This window comes from Lepisma saccharinum, chromosome 21, assembly GCF_977018435.1.
Source record: "Lepisma saccharinum chromosome 21, izLepSacc3.1, whole genome shotgun sequence".
Lineage (NCBI taxonomy): Eukaryota > Metazoa > Arthropoda > Insecta > Zygentoma > Lepismatidae > Lepisma > Lepisma saccharinum.
In genome coordinates, this window is record NC_139249.1 from 36,461,337 (window position 1) to 36,481,171 (window position 19,835).

The window sequence follows — 19,835 nt, forward strand, 5'->3', positions numbered from 1 at the left end:
AGCGTCGAAACGAGGCGTCAAACAGTAAAAGTTTTGTACAAATATTTTGAAACTCTACTCAAAAACGAGACTTGCCTTTCAAGACTGAAAACTAGACAGGCATTATCATATCGAGACGAGACCGAGACATTGCAAAGTCTCGTTGTGACACCATCCGTAAAATAGCCCGAATGATTCATCCTAATGTTAAATTATGATAGTTGAATCATCTGCATTTGTAGCATGCCCGAATGATTCAAACTAGAGTTAAATTGCAACAGATGAATATGATTAAGAATGAACATGACTGGAAACGATGAATCACATCTCTCGTAGATGAACAATTACTGTTTCTTCTGAAAACCTGACGCATTTCCTGTTACATCGTTATTACGCTGCAATATTTATTCTGTTTGTTCCTTTCTTGTTTTAGCTTAGCTGTCACACTGCCCTTTCAATGGGTGAGTGAACTTCGCCTCTCATTTCCTAGTTGGCACAAGTATTTAAGTCACATTAACATTGTTTTGCTTACTAATGACGCACGGCGTGTTATAATTGTGAATCTTACGTTGTGATTCATAAACAGGCTCATTATCATTCATGACCTGGGCTTCATTGTGTAGGATGTGAGGGCTGCTGGACCATGGTTTTATCGGGTCCAAGCTAATGCTGTCAAAACTGGTTTTCAAATTCGAATTTCGGATTTGAAAACAAGTTCGGTTTCGTATTTTTAAACTAGTAGTTCTTCGGTTTTGGATTTTAGCTTTTCTTTGATTTCGGATTTTGAAACTAGATTTTCTTTGGTTTCGGATTTTGAAGCAACTTTTTTCTTCTGTTTCGGATCTTGAAACAACTTTTTTCTTCTGTTTCGGATCTTGAAACAACTTTTTTCTTCTGTTTCGAATTTTGAAATAACTTTTTCTTCTGTTTCAGATCTTGAAACAACTTTTTTCTTTTGTTTCGGATCTTGAAACAACTTTTCTTCTGTTTCGGATCTTGAAACATCTTTTTCATCTGTTTCGGTTTTTGAAATCCGTATTGGGAAGCTTGGAAACCTATTTCCGGTTTTAAAAAAATGCTTTCTTGAAAACCGAATACCGGAAGTCTTAAATAATTTCGACAAAACTAGTCCAAATCTCCGCCATTCGTATAATAAATACTTTATATTAAGTATATTTATACAGGGTGTTTCCGGGCTGATGGAGAACTGCACATGCATCAATTTGAGATAAGGGACCCTGGTCCGGAAACGACTTAGTCAAAAGTTATAAGCGAAAATCCGTGTATGAAAATGTAATACTTTTATTACCTGCACAAGTTTCACAAGCTGCTACATTTTCAACAGTTGTTCAAAGTGGCGTCCCCCAGCTTCGCTGCAGGCATGACATCGTCCCACAAAGTTCTGGCGTTCCCTTCGGAGTAGCCTGAAGAGGATCTCCTGGCAAGAATTCTCGCTGCCTGTGACATTGTTCGAACGACCCCTGGGTTGTTCCAACACGTACGCCAAAACTTTGTGCAACGATGTCATGCCTGCAGCGAAGCTGGGGGACGCCACTTTGAACAACTGTTGTGAATGTAGCAGCTTGTGAAACTTGTGCAGGTAATAAAAGTATTACATCTTCATACGACGATTTTCGCTTATAACTTTCGACTAAGTCGTTTTCGGACCAGGGTTCCTTATCTCAAATTGATACATCTGCCCTTCTCCTCATCCCTGAAAGTTTGTATCATCAGCCCGGAAACACCCTGTATAATAAATGAATTGACAGTGAAAGGTTTTGAAAATGTATTTGATTTAATTTGGAGATTTTTTTTAATAATCTGTCCATATTTATTTCATTACTGCATTACGCGGTGTATGCCAGAATAGAGTTGTGTTGTTAATATGTTGTAGGCGCCTTCTGTACACACAATTTCATTTCTCCAAGTCTCGTAGTTCTTGAGATATCAGTAGTCTACAGGCGAATGCAACACAAAGTGTAAATATATGCTTTCATCGTTACGTAGTGGGGTTTTTAACCCTCAGGATTCCCTTTAAATCCATTCCTCCTATCACCTCTCCCACTCCCCTCTCTTCGTCACCAGGCAGATAAGTCGAGGCTAAAGGTCGGGACGGGGAATGAATGGGAAACATGTGACTTATGCGGGATGCTCTTGATCTTGCACCGAGAAGCTGTGGTGCCGGAAACAAAGTTCATTTCACGTTCCTTTATCTCGTGGTTGGAAAACGAGAAAAGGAGGCTGCAGTGAAGATGATCAGGAAGTAGGAGCTGGAGAGAGTTCACAGAGATAATTTCTGTCTCGTTTCTTTTCTATCTTTCATTTTTTAAAAAGCTTTTCGTTTCTGCATGCAACGATGAGTTGCGTTGAGTTTGAATCGGTCTTGGCCACAGACTCCAAGCTGTATTGCATACAGTGGCGTATTATCCATGTTGTCGCGTTTACCGCCGGCAAACCAACTTTTCTAATACATTTTAAAATACACTTATACTGTTCGCATTTCCAGGTGGCGGCTTGGAAACCACGGATCAGCGATCAGTTGAATTCTCTTCGACTGACATCGGGCAGATTCGTGTCACTAGGAACCGAAAGTTGCTGACAGGACGAAACAAAAGAGCGTCAGATACACTGCATGTTGCCAAACGTAGCTACTGGAAAACTGACGGCGGAAGAGTTGATCAACGGTGTTACTGGATAAAAGTTGTACAATAGTACACAAAGCACGAAAAATTAGTGCCCAAAGCACCCACACACTTTACAAACAAGCTAATAAAAACGGTTGGAATTAGTACCACAACACTCTTTCTTCTTCTTTTTCTATCTAACCCAACCCAACCCAGCCTAACCTAACCTAGCGTCCCTAATGACGTCACATCAGCCAGTCGGACACGTCAGCCAATCGGATTGCTTAAAACTGTAGAGGCAGCAATCACTACCAATAAATACAATTGACAAAAATAGACGAACTGTGCTTTGGGAGAGCGATGTTACCACTACAATTTTGACTTCCCAACTGAGGTTGTTGACACTCATCGAACCGGACCCTGTGGCCGAGTGGTTAGCACATCGCGCTGCGACGTCAAGGGTCCCGGGTTCGAATCCCGCTCTGGCTTGGTTGTTTTTGAATGTCCATTCATCAATTTCATCACTCTTTGCAAATTAGTCAAGAGGTACAAAACGCGAAGTAAAATAAACTAAATCAATCAATTGACACTCGTCGAGCCACACACACCCAAAGGTGACTGGTGGACAGATGGGGCTATATACGAGGTCAGCTGCCAGTTGGGCCTGCGATCAAACAGGGTGTTCCGCTTAGAGGTATCAAGAAAAAATGCTCACAGTTTAAAAACGGGAAGATATCACGACAGGAAGCGTCACAGACGGCGATCAAATGTCACGTTGGGTTGCAAGCCTATATGCGGCACAAAGTTCAAAGCGCCTAAACGACGAACCAGTGACTAAAATGGTACCAAGACCAGTTTGCCGGTGGCACCATTTTAATAACACTCTGAGCATGGTATTTGTAAAGCACTCGCAGAAGGAATAACTTGGCAGTGACGTCATCTCCCACCTTCACCTCTCCTTCCAGAAGCGAAGGTTCATTCGCTAGAGCGGATTACAAGGTGACGTGGAAACCAATCGACATCATTCCGAGAGGGGTGATGCAGGCGTGCAAACCCCCACACTGCTACATTAGCCTAACAAACCGCAGCTACGAGCGAGGGATTGCAGGCAATTTTGTTTCTTTGTTAGGGAGTTTTTTTTTGCTGGTTTTGTCAATGTGTATAAGTACTTTGATTGCGATGAAAACAAAACCACAGCTGTTCACAGAACGTCCGTGGCGACAGGTGTCAGTTAAAGATCTGTGTGGAGAATTTTGAAGGAGAAAGACAAAAGTGTTGCGAGTGCGAGCGGGAAACCTTTTTCAACGGCGGGCAAAAACCGACCGAACGCCCAGCAACGTGTCACAAATCTGGATTCTTTTGATGAAGCAGTCGTGCGCCAACAATCCATGATTTATACACGAAAGGCATTGTTGTCACCGTACATAAACTGATGAATGAACTGCAAGAAAATATTAAATTTAAGGGTTCGCGTTGGTCGTTGCGTATGACCATAAGAAAATTAGGATTCAGATTTAAAAAGAATAGCGGAAGCAGTAGAAAGCTAGTCCTTGACCTCATAGAATTCCTTCTCTGCGGCATCTTCAGAAACCTGACATCCTGACTACTTTGAACATCCAGTTACTGCAGACCCGACGCGACATGGCCGATATGAAATTTTTCTATAAAATCATCAATGGAAAATTAAGATCTGAATTTCTGCTTCCAGAATTCAACTTCAGAGTTCCCTCTCGATCGACCCGAAACACTGAATTGTTCCAGACCTCCACCGCTAGGCTTTCCCTTATACAGCGCGCTCTATTCCACAGGCTGCCCCAGTTCTACAATAAACTACCCATAAACATAGACATTTTTGCCCCTGAAAGTATTTTCCGATCTTCCCTAAAAATGAATATGTATATCTTGGTTTCCTTGTTTATGCTTTATGTTTATATTCAACCTTTCTTGTTTTTACCTTAAACCATCTTGACTTGTTCTTGTTATTTGTTAAAGTTTTCAGTGTAAAATGGCCTTAAAAGTGCTGTATCTGAAACTTGAAATAAATAAATAAATAAACAGCATCGTTGCGTTGCGGGCGGCGTTCATCTTTGCGTGAAGTTAAAGAACTAGGCAGAGAACAAACCGCCGGTCTTGAATTTACATGGATGAAAGTTTCGTGAACACACACTACACTGTACCCAAAGTTTGGCTGGATTCCAAAGATTCGGGGGGGGGGTCTTATATTATTGCGCATGCCGGTGGTGAAAGTGGATTTGTGGAGGGGGCGAAGTTAGTGTTCCTTTCAAAAACAACTTCTGGGGACTATCATGGGGAGATGAACACTAACAATTTTATGTTGTGGTTCGAAGAACAGCTTCTTCCCAATCTGCCCCCAAACTCTGTTATTGTGTGTGACAATCCTCCGTACCACAACAAGTTAGTGGAAAAAATCCCAACATCAAACAGCAGGAAGGATGAAATAAAGTCGTGGCTGTCATCTTACAATATTCCGCATGCAGATGGTTTGCTGAAAGCCGAATTATATGAAATAATTAAAATAAACAAACATAAAATAAGCATCTAGCAGTGCTAACATTAAATTGAAAATTGGTAGTTTGCACCGTGATCTTACTGCTCGTACTCTTACTTGTGCCATGGTTCCTTTCATAGTAGTTGGCAACGCTGACTTAGCAGGGAGTGACGTCACTGCCAGGTTATTTCTTCCCGGTTGTAGTGTCTCGGAACGAGATCGAGAGTCTCGTTCAAAAAGTTAGTCTCGTGATTTTACGCAATTCTCGTCCTTGTCTTGGTACCATTCCTCCACGGACATTTCTTCGTTACTTCTTTATTTTACCAATTTATCTCACTATTACTTTTTCGGTACCTGCGTTAGTAACGCGTTACTGAACTCATGCTAGCAATTGTGAACCTTCATAAAATGAGGACTGTAGGATTTACTTGCTAGAAAGAAACATGCTGTGTTGTGTCGTTTGAAACTTAAGTGTGTTAAGTTACATTGAGCAAATACGTACTTTATAGCAGATGTGATATTTATGTAAACGGGTACATGTCTTTACTGTATGACGAACAACGGAATAATGAAGTATCATTACTATTCTAAGGCGTTACTTTCTTATAGTGAGTTATCGAACCCGATTTCATCCTAAACGTCACTTTACAATAACCTCCCCTCCATTATCCCCCCTGGGCCTCCCCGTCGTCGCCTTGTAATCAAGGGGTCCCTGGTTCGATACACGGTGGAGGCACATAGTGGTTCGGATTCAACTTAAACTGTAGATCCAGTCCCGATTAGCGTTACTGTGCACAAAATTGACTTAAAACACCAACTCAAATCCATCATCATCATCCTAAGAGAGAAGGGGGAGGAAGGATAGAGGCTTTGCCTCTCTTTAAAACTCTTGTCTTTCTCTCTCTACCCCTCATTCTTCCGCTTTCCTTTCTTTTTCTCCCGTCTATTTATGTTTTTCCTTCCTTTCTCTGCATGACTTTCCCCCTGTTTCTTTCCTTCCCTCTATCAACCTCCCTATTTCTTTAGTGTCTCTTCTCGCTTCGTTCCCCATTCTTTATTTCCTCCCCTCTCGATCTTATCTTTCTCCCTCCCTCTGTTTGTCTTTCTCCCTCTTTCTTTAGTCTTTCTTCTCGCTTCGTTCGCCACTCTTTCTTTCCTCTCCTCTATATCTTATCTTTCTCTCTCTTTCTTCAGTCCTTCCTATCGCTTCGTTCACCACTCTTTGTTTCCTCCCCTCTCTATCTTCTCTTTCTCCCTCCCTTTGTCTGTCTTTCTCCATCTTTCTTTAGTCTTTCCTCTCGCTTCGTTTCCCACTCTTTCTTTCTTCCACTCTATCTTATCTTTCTCCATCTTTGTTTAGTCTTTCCTCTCGCTTCGTTTCCCATTCTTTATTTCCTCCCCTCTTTATCTTCTGTCTCCGTTCCTTTGTCTGCCTTTCTCCATCTTTGTTTAGTCTTTCCTCTCGCTTCGTTTCCCACTCTTTATTTCCTTCTCTCTTTTGCTTTAGCTCCCGCTTTATTTCTTTCCCATCTTTCTTTCCTCCTACCACCTCTCCTCCTCTCTCTTTAAGGGAAAGATTGAGAGTGTGAAACAGGCGCGCGAGTGTGTGTGTACCTGAATGCCTTACAAAGGAATAAAGGTCTCACTCATACACAGTAAGGTGAGCTGCGGAGCTTAGTTCTGACATTCGTTCCCAATGAAAATTTACCGTTCATTCTCCATGTGTATTGTTTTATTTCACAAGCGTTTTAAAGGGACCATCCGAAATGAGTATATTCATTATAATTTTATTGCACTTCATGTATACAAAGTTGCAAGAATTCCGGAGATAAGCTCCTCGAACATTGCTTGACCTCTGAACTCCACATTTAATTACTACATAAGGGTGCCATAAATCTTATCTGCCTTGATCCTGCCGGTGGCGAGCGGAACTGGGCAGATTACAAATACTTTGTTGCATTTTTTCTTGTTTGGAAATTGTTGAAACTGAAGTCTTGATTGGATTGCGTTCTGAAAATGCATCAGAGCATAGTTGATGCACTTTTTTTTTTTACTGCGCAACACGAAATAGCACCTAAGAAAACTCGTTCTTTTATGAATTACTCTAGACTTTATTTTTATGCACCGGCAAGTGCACTTTACTATACTACTGGAACCTGCATTTTCTTTTGTCGGTTGACTTGTGTTCTGTGTGCTATAAACTGCTATAAAAGCCAGTTCGGATTTGAAATTATCTATAGGCTAATTCAGACAATCGGAATATATTTTTTGTGTATGTAGTGTTTCAAAAGCGAGTTCTTAAAATCAGCACTTGTTAAAATTTATAATATTAATATGAAGTATGTTTTGTTATATTCTTTTATTTGTAAGCTAGTTTTTCTTTATCCTATTTTGGTTCATTAATTGTAAGCTGGCTCATTTCTTCCGATTTTATCATTGTAATCATATTAAGATTACTTCTAAAAACATCTCATCCCAGATAAACTTATAATAGGCAGATATTAAACTCAGGTAGCAAAACATCTTCGCTATGAATTACTGTCCGTAAGAGGTTCTGCCAGTCACCGCTGAGAGGCGCCACTGGCACCTTTAGACCAAAACGTTTTACAAGAGATCAAGAAATGGCGCTGCTAAATTTCAACCCCCTGATATCTTTTGTTTCAATCCACTGGCGAAGCGTGACGCCAACAGAGCCAGAAATTCGTTTATCTGTGATTTCATTTTCTACCTATTACTGACCCACGCGTTCACAATTTCTGCCATTTGGTGAAGATGATGTGATGAGCACTGCACTCAGGCCGCCTTTAGCCATTTATTTGCGACTGGGTGAACTCCAGAGCAGGCTTCATGCAGAAACATTGCTGGAACTACTAGTTTGTGAGGCACAATATACGAATCCAAATAAATGCATTGACTTAATATTTATTGTGTTAATGTTCTGTCGCTGTGGGATGAAGATGAATATGATTACATGAAATTGATGAAGCATAAATGTATTAGAACTAGTAGGATTTGATCTCTACCACATCTCTTGTCATCTGTTCGGACAAAATATATCAACTGATAATTTCATTTTTCCATGCACAGTCATGGACACGACGTTATTGAATAAAAGGGATCGTTGCAATACATTTATGCGTGTAGCTGTACACATTGCGCTCTGGGAAGAAAACATTTCGGAAGGTTTGTAAGCCATTTGCAAATTGCAATAAAATTAGGTGCGCACATAAGTTCTTATTTTTATATTTTAAAAAAATAACTAGCGGCGGCATGTCCATGACTTTTGTAGAGGGGATTTGACCGTAAGGGGGTTGGTTATTCATTCCTATTTTCTTCAGTTGTCTCCATCAAAACCCCTTTCGGCACGCCATTGCCGCTAACCCTGCATAGTACTCAGTGTATTTCGGTTAGCTCCTTGGATAAGAAAAAAAAAAGTTCAGTTTGCGTTTTTCTCGGAGCTGTCTATGTGGAGGAATTCAACATTTCAGATGAGAGTTTCGGTAGGCCAGATTAGAAGGTAGAGAATTTTTCAGTAATCGCGGGACACCTGTAAGATTACCGGAAGCTTGGCTACAAGGAGGAATGTTGCGGGGGCACAAGAACAGGAAATGGGAACCCTTCCTCCTCTTGTTAATGTTAGTCTACGTCACGATTCATTACGGCACGTGACTGACCGTGACGCGCGTAGGCGAATGCAGCGTGGGCGTGGTTTCTTTGTAGTCCACAGGCATTATGTTGCCTGTTATTTGGTAAGCATCGACGGAGCAACATGTGTTCTTCCTCTTTGATTAAGATGCTTCAGCCGTCTCGTATCAGGTCGATCCGAGAAATCGCGAAAATGCAAAATTCGCCCTTTTCTTGTTTGCTGTGTTAGTTCCCTCACGTCAGTGGGTTTTTTTCCCGTTACAGTTCATTTCATGCGTGTTTACTTCTTGTGATGTTCTCCTTTGAAGAGAAAGATCTTCATTTCGTATTTATGCCTTTCATAACTATTTCAACTGGTATTTGAAAGTTGTCACTTTTCGAGTTTATTCCTTTCAGCATGACGATATTCGAGATTCATAATTTATTTCTGCTTGTAGGTGACATTTTTCTGTTTATTCTTTTCGTCGGGCGTCACTTTCAATCTTATTCCTGTCGGCGGGTTCATCTATCGCGCCTATTCTCATCGACGGCTGCGCGGTCTCCCCGATAGCGTAGTGGTATCGTCGTCGCCTTGTAATCAAGGTTCTCGGGTTCGTAATCCGGTAGAGGCACATTACACGAAGTGGGTCGGATCCCACTTTAAACAGTAGATTCAGTCCCAGTTAGCCTATCTGTGCATAAAGTGGACTTGCCGACCCCCATGGCGGAGAGTGGTTAGCACATAGCGTTACGACGCCAGGGATCCTGGATTCGAATCCTGGCCTGGGCTGGATATTTGTGAGTGTCCATTCATCAATTTCATCATATCATCACTCATCCCCATCTTCACAAATTAGCCAAAACTGGACCAAAAGCGAAGTAAAATAAATAAACCAATCAACCATAAAGTGGACTTTAAACGATAATTCAAGCAAACCGCTCGACGGGTGCACCTTTCGCGCTTATTTCCATCGGCGGGTGAACCTTTCGCGCTTATTTCCATCGGCGGGTGAACCTTTCGCGCGTATTTCCATCTGCGGGTGAACCTTTCACATTTACTCCCATCGACGGGTGAAACTTTCGCGCTTATTCCCATCGACGGGTGAAACTTTCGCGCTTATTCCCATCGACGGGTGAAACTTTCGCACTTATTCCCATCGACGGGTGAAACTTTCGCGCTTATTCCCATCGACGGGTGAAACTTTCGCGCTTATTCCCATCGACGGGTGAACCTTTCGCGCTTATTCCCATCGACGGGTGAACCTTTCGCGCTTATTCCCATCGACGGGGTGAACCTTTCGCGCTTATTCTCATCGACGGGGTGCACCTTTCGCGCTTATTCTCATCGACGGGGTGCACCTTTCGCGCTTATTCTCATCGACGGATGCACCTTTCGCGCTTATTCTCATCGACGGGGTGCACCTTTCGCGCTTCATAGTATCGATGGGTGCCTCATAGTATCGATGGGTGCTTCTTTCGCGCCTCATAGTATCTATGGGTGCCTCTTTTGCGCTTCATTGTATCTATGGGTGCCTCTTTTGCGCTTCATTGTATCTATGGGTGCCTCTTTCGCGCTTCAAAGTATCGATGGGTGCCTCTTTCGCGCTTCATAGTATCGATGGGTGTGCCTGCACGTTTCACTCTTATTCCTATCGGCGGGTGCCTGCACGTTTCGCGCTTATTCCTGTCGACGGGTGTATAATTTCGCGCTTATTCCTATCGACGGGTGTATAATTTCGCGCTTATTCCTATCGACGGGTGTATAATTTCGCGCTTATTCCTATCGACGGGTGTATAATTTCGCGCTTATTCCTATCGACGGGTGTATAATTTCGCGCTTATTCCTATCGACGGGTGTATAATTTCGCGCTTATTCCTATCGACGGGTGTATAATTTCGCGCTTCATCGCGTTACCCCCACACCCGCTATACGCCTTCATGGCGTGGTGCTAAGCACAGGGGAACACTTTACTTTACTTTTTTTATCCTATCGACGGGTGTATAATTTCGCGCTTCATCCTATCGACGGGTATTTTGCGCTTATTCCTATAACTGGGTACCTCTTTCACGTGTAATACTTCTGGGGCAGAGAATTCAGTTTGTGACCATAAAATGATCAGGTTTCTTCCCAAACAGCAGCGAAAGTTGGGTAACCGATGGATGTGAGAAAGATAAATTTGTTTACCTCAGGGCGACACTGAATGCCAATGAGGTGCCCAAATATGGCAGACTGAAGACGGGAAGGAATGTGACAATGTTGGAAAATTCCCACAGTCCGAGCGGGCATTGTTGACACCTTTGCCCTTGATAAGTTGATCAACTCGGTGCTTTCGTTTTTCCTTAATGTCTTGTACGTGCACGGAAAAATGCATGCACGCTCCACGGAACATGAAAAAACGGAGTTTTTATGCCTGTCTTTGCGATACATTCCTGTGAAAAACTGTCTCCGTTTTTTTTTGTGCTAACGTAAAAAAAAAAATCTGTCGGCAAACCTTAAGATGGTGAGCCTTCTTCGTTAGCATGGAAATGGATACCAAACAACTCTTTCGGCATTCTCCGAACCAAAAACCAGTCCCATTTCTCGTTTACCAAACGTGCCACGGGCACTTTTGTGCAGCCTGTTAAAATGTTAGGAGCCGATGCTTAAGCATACGAATTATGGTATAATTACCTTCTGCTTATTAGTCGGGAAATCCAATCGTTTATCCGCCTCTTCCCCTATTCATTAACTGTAGTTGCCTTCTCATTCATATATTTATAAATTGCCGACCGGCGTGTCGCCCAGAGTTTGTTCACGTTCAGCTTTCTTCACGTGTTGGATATATATAGTCATTGCTAGTTTTGGAAAGGGGCCTTTGAATTAATGTTATGGCCTGTTTTTGTGTGGAGGTATTTAAAATATGCCAGTTGTCTCAGACCCTTTAATATACCCTAAGCAACATATTTGAAAACCAGGCGAAGATGAAAAGAAAATTTCAGTATTTGTTGGATTAATTGGTTGATTGAGTTGGTGTTTTTTAAGTCCACTTTATGCAAATTAAGGCTAATCGGGATTGAGCCTTCAGTTTAAAGTGGGATCCGAACCACTTTACGCTTCCACAGCATATCGAACCATTGACTCCTTGTTTTACAAGGCGAAGACGCTACCACTGCGCCATCGGGGAGGCCCCAGAATTTGTTGGAGATTTTTGATTTCGTAGCTGATCGTGTGTCGGGAGATTTTTTGTTATGGTTGCTGATTATGTGTCTGATATTTTTGATTTCGTAGCTGATTGTCGTTATTTTTTTTTATTTTTTTTGTAGCTGATTGTCAAAGATTTTTGGTTTTGTATCGATTATCTGTCAAAGATTTTTTGTTTTGTGGCTGATTGTTTGTCAAAGATTTTTGGTTTTGTAGCTAATTGTCTGTCAAAAGATTTTTTGTTTTGTAGCGATTGTCTGTCAAAAGATCTTTTGTTTTGTAGCGATTGTCTGTCAAAAGATTTTTTGTTTTGTAGCGATTGTCTATCAAAAGATTTTTTGTTATGTAGCGATTATCTGTCAAAAGATTTTTTGTTTTGTAACGATTGTCGGTCAAAAGATTTTTTGTTTTGTAGCGATTGTCTGTCAAAATATTTTTTGTTTTGTAGCTGTTGTCTGTCAAAATATTTTTTGTTTTGTAGCTGTTGTCTGTCAAAAGATTTTTGGTTTTGTAGCTGTTGTCTGTCAAAAGATTTTTGTTTTGTATCGATTGTCTGTCAAAGATTTTTTTATTTGTGGCTGATGGTTTGTCAAAGATTTTTGATTTTGTAGCTAATTGTCGGTCAAAAAGGGAGGGGGGAATTTTTGTGATATTATTTCTAATTATAATTTAATTTAACTCATCTTACATAATAATATGTACCTCTCTTTTAAATTTAAATTAATTTTTTGTTTTGTAGCTGATTGTCAAAAGATTTTTTGTTTTGTAGCAATTGTCTGTCAAAGATTTTTTTGTTTTGTATCTGATTGTCTGTCAAAGAGTTTTGGTTTTGTAGCTAATTTTCTGTCAAAATATTGTTGTTTTTGTAGCTGATTGTCAAAGAATTTTGGTTTTGTAGCTGATTGTCTGTCTGAGATTTGTTTTATCATGTTCTCTAGCTATTACTTTCACCCAATACATTAATATTATTGTAAAAACGTAGGTTTTAGCACTAATTCACGTAACGAAAATACGAAGCACATTCATTCACTTCAGTTCCCAAGAGAGACAAAATAAAAATACTGGGAAACGAGCATTCTTCATTTCAAGAACATGAGACATTACGTCCGACAATCTTAATCTCGTATTTCTCTTTGGTACCATAGCTCAATCTATCCGTAAATAGTATACAAGCCGCAAAATTGTAATGCTAGGTGGGATGTCTATACGCAAGGCGCTTGGCGATCAGACATCGAGGGCTTACTTCATTCCCTTTTGAATATGGTCGTAACAATCCGGATGTGTTCAAGACAGTACAACAACGTAGTCTTAACTTTTTCAATATTTAGCTAACGCAGGTGTCCAAATTGAATTTCCTGTCCCTCATTTGCAGATAACGATAACATGTGTTGGCTTACAGATCATACTGTTATCAATTATAGTTCCCCTTCGCTCATGTCTAGTGATGGTCTCTCGTGTGATCTTATTCGGAAAGCCAATGTAAAGGTCACACTAACTACTGTGCATTGGTGAGTGCAATTTTTTTCTGTTCCTGTGTTCTCTGTTACGAGTTGTATACTAAGGCACATACTGCTTTCACATTGAGTACATAGCTGTAATATGTGTTTTTTTAGTTGTATTCTTTCTGCAATAGCGGTATTGAATACTTTCTTTGTTGCAATTCTAGGACAAGACCAGTTGCAATCACCAAAGTTAGGTTTTACTTCCTAAACTTTTTATACCTAGGTATTGGAAAACGAATTTGTAATTTTTCCGGGAAGTCTTCAGACGATAGTCCTCGCCCTCAGAAAAACACAAGCCAGGATTATCATTAAATGTCAATTAGTATAGATACTTTGGGGACAGGCACGTATCTAGAAATATATTTAGGGGGGTCCGAACCAAGTGTCCCACAAATAATAATAACGTTTAAATTAAAACAATTACATTATAATTAAATGAATTATTAATATATGTAAATTTAATAATATTGCATATTTATTATTACATGAATACTTATATTTATATTCTTATATCATCTTTATAACAGCATATACCGTGCGTCCACTTCCTACGAGGTCGAGATATCGGAAGAAGTGTGGCGGGCGGCGCTAGCGGAACCTTATGGAGGTTTCGAATGTGCAACACTGTATCAAGATTACGTTGCAGACTAAACCGTTAAAAGTCGATGGTTTTCGTGAGCATTGTTTGCAATCTGAAAGCTCCGACCTTGAGTTGTTCTTTCTACAGGTGCCCTGGACAGAGCTGCGAATGGAGTGAGGAACAGACCTTGAACCAAGAGCGTGTTAATTTCGTACTGTGTGAAAGAGTGTGGATTTTGGTTACTTTCCGTGCTAGTATCGACGAACTAAAAGACAATATATGGGCAGAACTTGGTATAATTACGGAAGAACTACTTTTGCGTGTGCATCAACATTTCATCAAACGATGCCAGGAATGTGTGAATGTAGGTGGACATCACTTTGAACAACTCTTATAACACAGGTTAGTGCTCGCTTTGAAAAACTAATATCAATATCTGCATGCTAAAAATATGTCCATAAAAGTAAGCGTGACATTACTGGTCGAAAATGTCGGCATCTCCGCTAGCGCCGCCCGCCACACTTCTCCCGATCTCTCGGCCTCGCAAGGAAATAGACTCATGGTATTTATTATCTAGTTTGCGTGTACTTAAGATCGCCAAATTTGTACAAAAACAAGGAAATTAATGCCAAACAGATAAAGAATTGAATATTTTTTGAATAATGAAAAAAGATGTTCCTGATTAATATTTTATTCATATTATCACATAAGTAGTAATGTGCATAAATCTTCTTTGGTAATGTCCTGGAAAGCATTATGATCCCAATGTAATAATCCTTGTCTTCCAAGTAGATCAAATGCTAAAAAAGTAAATTTTCATTATTTTATTTTAGTACTTGGTAAGTCTTTCGGGGTCGTCCGGACCCCCTGAACCCCCCTCCTAAATACATCCTTGTTAAAGTATAGGATACCATAAACCAAGAAAAAGTAAGCCATGGTTTGATAATGAATGTCATAATCTAATAGAAATAAGAAATCAGGCTAGACTTAGGTTATTAAATAACTCTGATGATAGAAATCTAAGCAATTATAATAGAATAAAGCGAGAAGTTAACCGTATGTTTAGAAGTAAAAAAAGAGATTACTTGAAGAGCAAAATTAACGAAATTGAAACAAACAGCAAAAACAAAAATATCAGAGAATTTGTAAATGAATTTAGAAAGGGGTGGCAACCTAAAGTAAACTTGATAAAAGATAAAGACGGTGATTTTCTAGCTGACCCAAGTAATATTCTAAATAGATGGAAGAACTACTTTAATGACCTTTTAAATGTTCATGTAGGAGATAAATCAGAAGTAAATGAAGTACACACAGCAGAACCTTTAGTTCCAGAACCTAACTTGACTGAAGTTAAAGATGCTATTAAAAGGCTAAAGAATAACAAAGCACCTGGCATTGATTTAATACCAGCTGAGTTAATTAAATATGGTAGAAATTCGTTAATATGTCAAATTCATAAATTAATTTGTTTAATATGGAATGAAGAAGAAATACCTCAACAGTGGAAAGAATCCATAATTGTTCCTGTGTTTAAAAAAGGTGATAAAATGAACTGCAGTAATTACAGTGGGATTTCTCTTCTCTCAACAACATATAAAATATTATCTAACATTATTTTAACAAGACTAACCCCATATGCTAATGAAATTATAGGTGATTATCAATGTGGATTTAAACGTAATAGATCAACTACAGATCACATTTTTCACATCAGACAGACACTTCAGAAAAAGTGGGAATATAATCAAAATGTCCCATCAGCTATTCATTGATTTCAAAAAAGCATATGATTCGGTCAAAAGAGGTCTCTTACCATCGGGTTTCCCAACAAGAATCCTGTGAACTCCTCTTTCCTCTCCCATTCGTGCCACATGGCCTGCCCACCTAAGTCTTCTTGATTTAATTATTCTAATAATATCTGGACATGAATACAAATGATGTAGTTCTAAATTATGTAACCTTCTCCACTCACCTGTCTCCTCATCCCTTTTAGGTCCAAATATTTTCCTAAGGATCTTATTTTCAAATACTCTCAATTTATGTTCCTCTTTCAATGTAAGGGACCAAGTTTCACACCCATATAATACTACAGGCAAAATTACTGTTTTGTATATTTTAACTTTTAGTTTCTTAGATATTAAACGAGAAGACAAAAGTTTATGAAGAGAAAAGTAACATGCATTTCCTGAATAAAGCCTACTTTTTATTTCCTCTTTAATATATTTTGCATTTGTTAGTATTACTCCTAAGTATTTGAATTTGGAAACGGGTTCAAACGAGTTATCAATAATTAGATTTTGATTATTACCTAACACTTGGTTTCGGCCTGTAAGCATATATTTAGATTTCTCTTTGCTAGCTTCCAACCCTATCTCTTTAGCTGCTTTGAAAAATATTGTGCATTATTCTTAATTGTATTTATATCATCCCCTAATAAGTCTACATCATCTGCATATGCTAACAACTGAGTCACACCGTTTGATTTTAGTCCTTCGTTAGTTTCTTTTACCTTCCTAACAGCATATCCTAAGGCAAAATTAAGGAGCAATGGAGATAATGCATCTCCTTATTTTAACCCATCATGAATTGTAACTTTGTCAGACACATTAATACCCACACGAATTTTACTTTCCGTTTCACTGGTGCATACTTTTATCATATTAACAAGCTTCTTAAGTATTCCTAACTCGACTAATATATTATATAATTTATCTCTTTTGACCGAATCATATGCTTTTTTGAAATCAATGAATAGCTGATGGACACTTTGATTATATTTCCACTTTTTCTCATTCTGAATTTAGATTCTCAAATATTGGATATCGCCAGTCTATCCGTCTCTGATGTTGTGATAAAACTGGGTCAATCCTTGTTACCAATCCAAGAAAATTGCCATTGTTGAGACTACAGGAGGAAACGTATGTATGTATGTGTCCCGTGCTAATTTTTTAATGGTTTAAAAAAAAATATATCTTACATTTGCCCCCCACCCCTCCCCAAACTGATCAACCGATGTAAGTTCCTGCCTAAAATAACGTCTTGAGGTAGATATATGAGCTGGTAAGGTAACGGTGTTCGCTTGAACGATGCCTTTCTTTGGACAGGATGTGGTGTAGGTCGGGCCATATGAGCAGTTAGAGGAAGATTGGAGAAGAGCAGTTTCCGTGTCTCGTAAACGCCGCCGACAGACAAGAACTTGATGGCCGGTCGTTTGGACCCATAGACCCCCTTTCTTCTTTGGAAGGTCCAGGAAGAAGGCGGGGTTAAAAAGTACCCTGAATTTCCGGTCCTTGGGGACGGGTTTTTGAAGTGTGTCTCGTATGCTTTTTCTTTGCCAGTTCTTGCCAGACCAAAATAGCGTATGGGATCTATCGCTATACCCATTGGCTTAGATTTTCTATTTTAATTATAACGATAAGTTGGATATTTATTTAAAAATGTAGTATACTACAAAAGAAACAGCCTTGGTGGAATCAATAGACCTGGGTTCGATTCCCTGAGCGATAGATCTCGAAAAGAAATTTCTTTTTGATGACCCTTTGTAAGCAACTCTTCGTTTCCTTAGCCGCTCATGATGGTCGGAGCGTGGTGCTCTTTACCACTTCCTCTATAGCCGTGGCCAAGAACGTGTGGAGCCCCTTTTGCATGGTCTAATATGGAGTGAACGGATTTAACATGACCATACCCTTTCTATTGATTTAGTAACCATCTTTCAGCAAGTATTTAGTCAAACAGTATACCACAATTGAATGGTTAGCTGGAAGAAGAAGGTAAATCAGAAAATATACTTTGGAGATACTGTTCACACTGTCCTGGAACAGGCAATATTCACGTACAGGAGCGTATATTGTAGGCTAGCTAGGTTATCTGCGAAGCCTGAAGTCTAGAGAATAAAATACAGGAGGAGATGATGATGGTGATTCTGGAGTTGACAACCCAATTTCTTGTGAGATGGTATAACCTGATCTCCTGTGAGTTGGCAACCTGATTTCTTGTGAGTTGGCAACCTGATTTCCTGTGAGTTGGCAACCTGATTTCCTGTGAGTTGGCAACCTGATTTCCTGTGTGTTGCCAACCTGATTTCCTGGGTGTTGCCAACCTGATTTCCTGGGTGTTGCCAACCTGATTTCCTGCGTGTTGCCAACCTGATTTCCTGCGTGTTGCCAACCTGATTTCCTGCGTGTTGCCAACCTGATTTCTTATGAGTTGGTAAACTTCGTTCAATTCATAGCCTAGGACCATGTGACATAGTGAGATACCCCAGACCTTGTACTCCGTGTCCGCCACTGACCTGCAGTGCGTTTATTTTGGCTCTGGGGCGAGATAAGTGCCGATAACCAAAATGAACGCACTGTACGTGAATATTGCCATGTTCCAGGACGGGGTACAGATAGTGTGAGTACTGTAGTACTGCATTGGACCACTTTCGCTCGAAAATACTCGATCGAATCTCCCACGCTCGAGCGTAATTCGCTCGAATATATAGAATATCAAATATCTTTTTAATGGGACAATAATCGTACACATATGCGTAAAAATCCGTCCTGGTAGTTTCAGCCCATAATCATCTATTCATTTTCATACATTGCTATGTGTTGTAAAGATGGACTAAATTACATTTTCACATGAAAATGATTATGTTCACTTCAGTTTCAATTTCACTGTGTCTTTCACTTCACGATCCATGTCACGGTTACACGTGAACTACTGTGTTTCGAGCGTATACTGTTCGTTTTGCCTGTTCGAGCGAAATTCGCTCGTGACGTCATGGTGATCGAAGAGCTGTCAGTTCCTAACGCTATCTAGCGTCGTCCGTGCGAACTATTTGCCGGTCGAGCGTAAAACGCTCATTGCAGCGCTCTAGTGAGTACAGTGTGTCCAAAGTATATTTTCTAGATTTACTTGCTTCTTGCAACTAACCCTTCAATTGATAACACTGGAGAGAATTTTGAAAATTCTATTTCAGGTCAGTGAGTGGTTTAAAAATAAAACACTTTTTCAAATTAGAAATATTTTGATCGTTAATTCTTCTCACTTAATAATGTTAAGTTGAATTAATGCATTACGTCGAATGTTTCTAGTTCTTTGTAAATACGTGTGTGCCTACCTCCACCCCCCACCCCCCTCAGGCGCCTGTACGGTTGTCCGTTTATCAGACGATAGTCCAGCCGCTGTGCGTTGTTTAGCTCTAGATGTGTGTGTTAGCTCCTCATTTTTCACTTTTTGTTTTTCGCAAATGTTTGTCAAACTTCGTTTTGAGTTCACTTTATTCTCAGATAAACTAACTGGGACTGGACCTACAGTTTAAAAGGTTGGATTCGAACCACTGTTCACCCTTGGAATCAATAACAAACGTTTTGATTACAAATCTATAGCGTTTTCATTACGCCACCTGGAGGCCCCTACTGTATTTCAATATCAGTACTTTCTTAAATTACGATTGTAAGCAGGTATCAACAGTTACGCAAAAGCACTATTTAAAAGGGACAGAGAAGCGACGCAAAATATGAAAAATGAGAATTATATGTGTGTGTGTCCCTCACCCCCACCCTGCTGCAGACAAATTATTTGCGGTTGAATGTAATTATTAATAACACTAAATTTCTAATATTTTTCCGCATGTTGCAACACTGTCTGCCAGGTGCTTCCGAAAGCTTGTTTTTCTAAAGGTTGGGCTGTGAAGAAAAGAAAAAAGGTGAGGAATGCATTCGATATTTTCCCTTTCTCGCTTCCTCCGTAAGATGTAAGCAAGCACCAAAGCAGGGCATAACGAAAAAAGAACAGAAAGATGACGCTGGTATCGTATCTTCAAGAAAGATGGCGTATGAAGACAAAC

General features: G+C 39.9%; 1 protein-coding gene across 6 annotated transcripts in view; it reads left to right on the forward strand.

Moving 5' to 3' along the window:
• The window catches only part of Cdk4 (Cyclin-dependent kinase 4), a 260,158-nt gene that overhangs the window by 72,794 nt on the left and 167,529 nt on the right, over nucleotides 1-19,835 (forward strand). For 2 of the 6 annotated variants that reach the window (XM_083142442.1, XM_083142444.1), the window contains exon 2: nucleotides 16,804-16,925. The exons of 2 other annotated variants lie outside the window; for them this stretch is intronic. The gene's annotated coding sequence lies outside the window, so the exon portion shown is untranslated. The remainder of the gene's footprint in view (nucleotides 1-16,803; nucleotides 16,926-19,835) is intronic. 2 more of the 6 variants (XM_083142443.1, XM_083142445.1) reach the window with 2 other exon arrangements.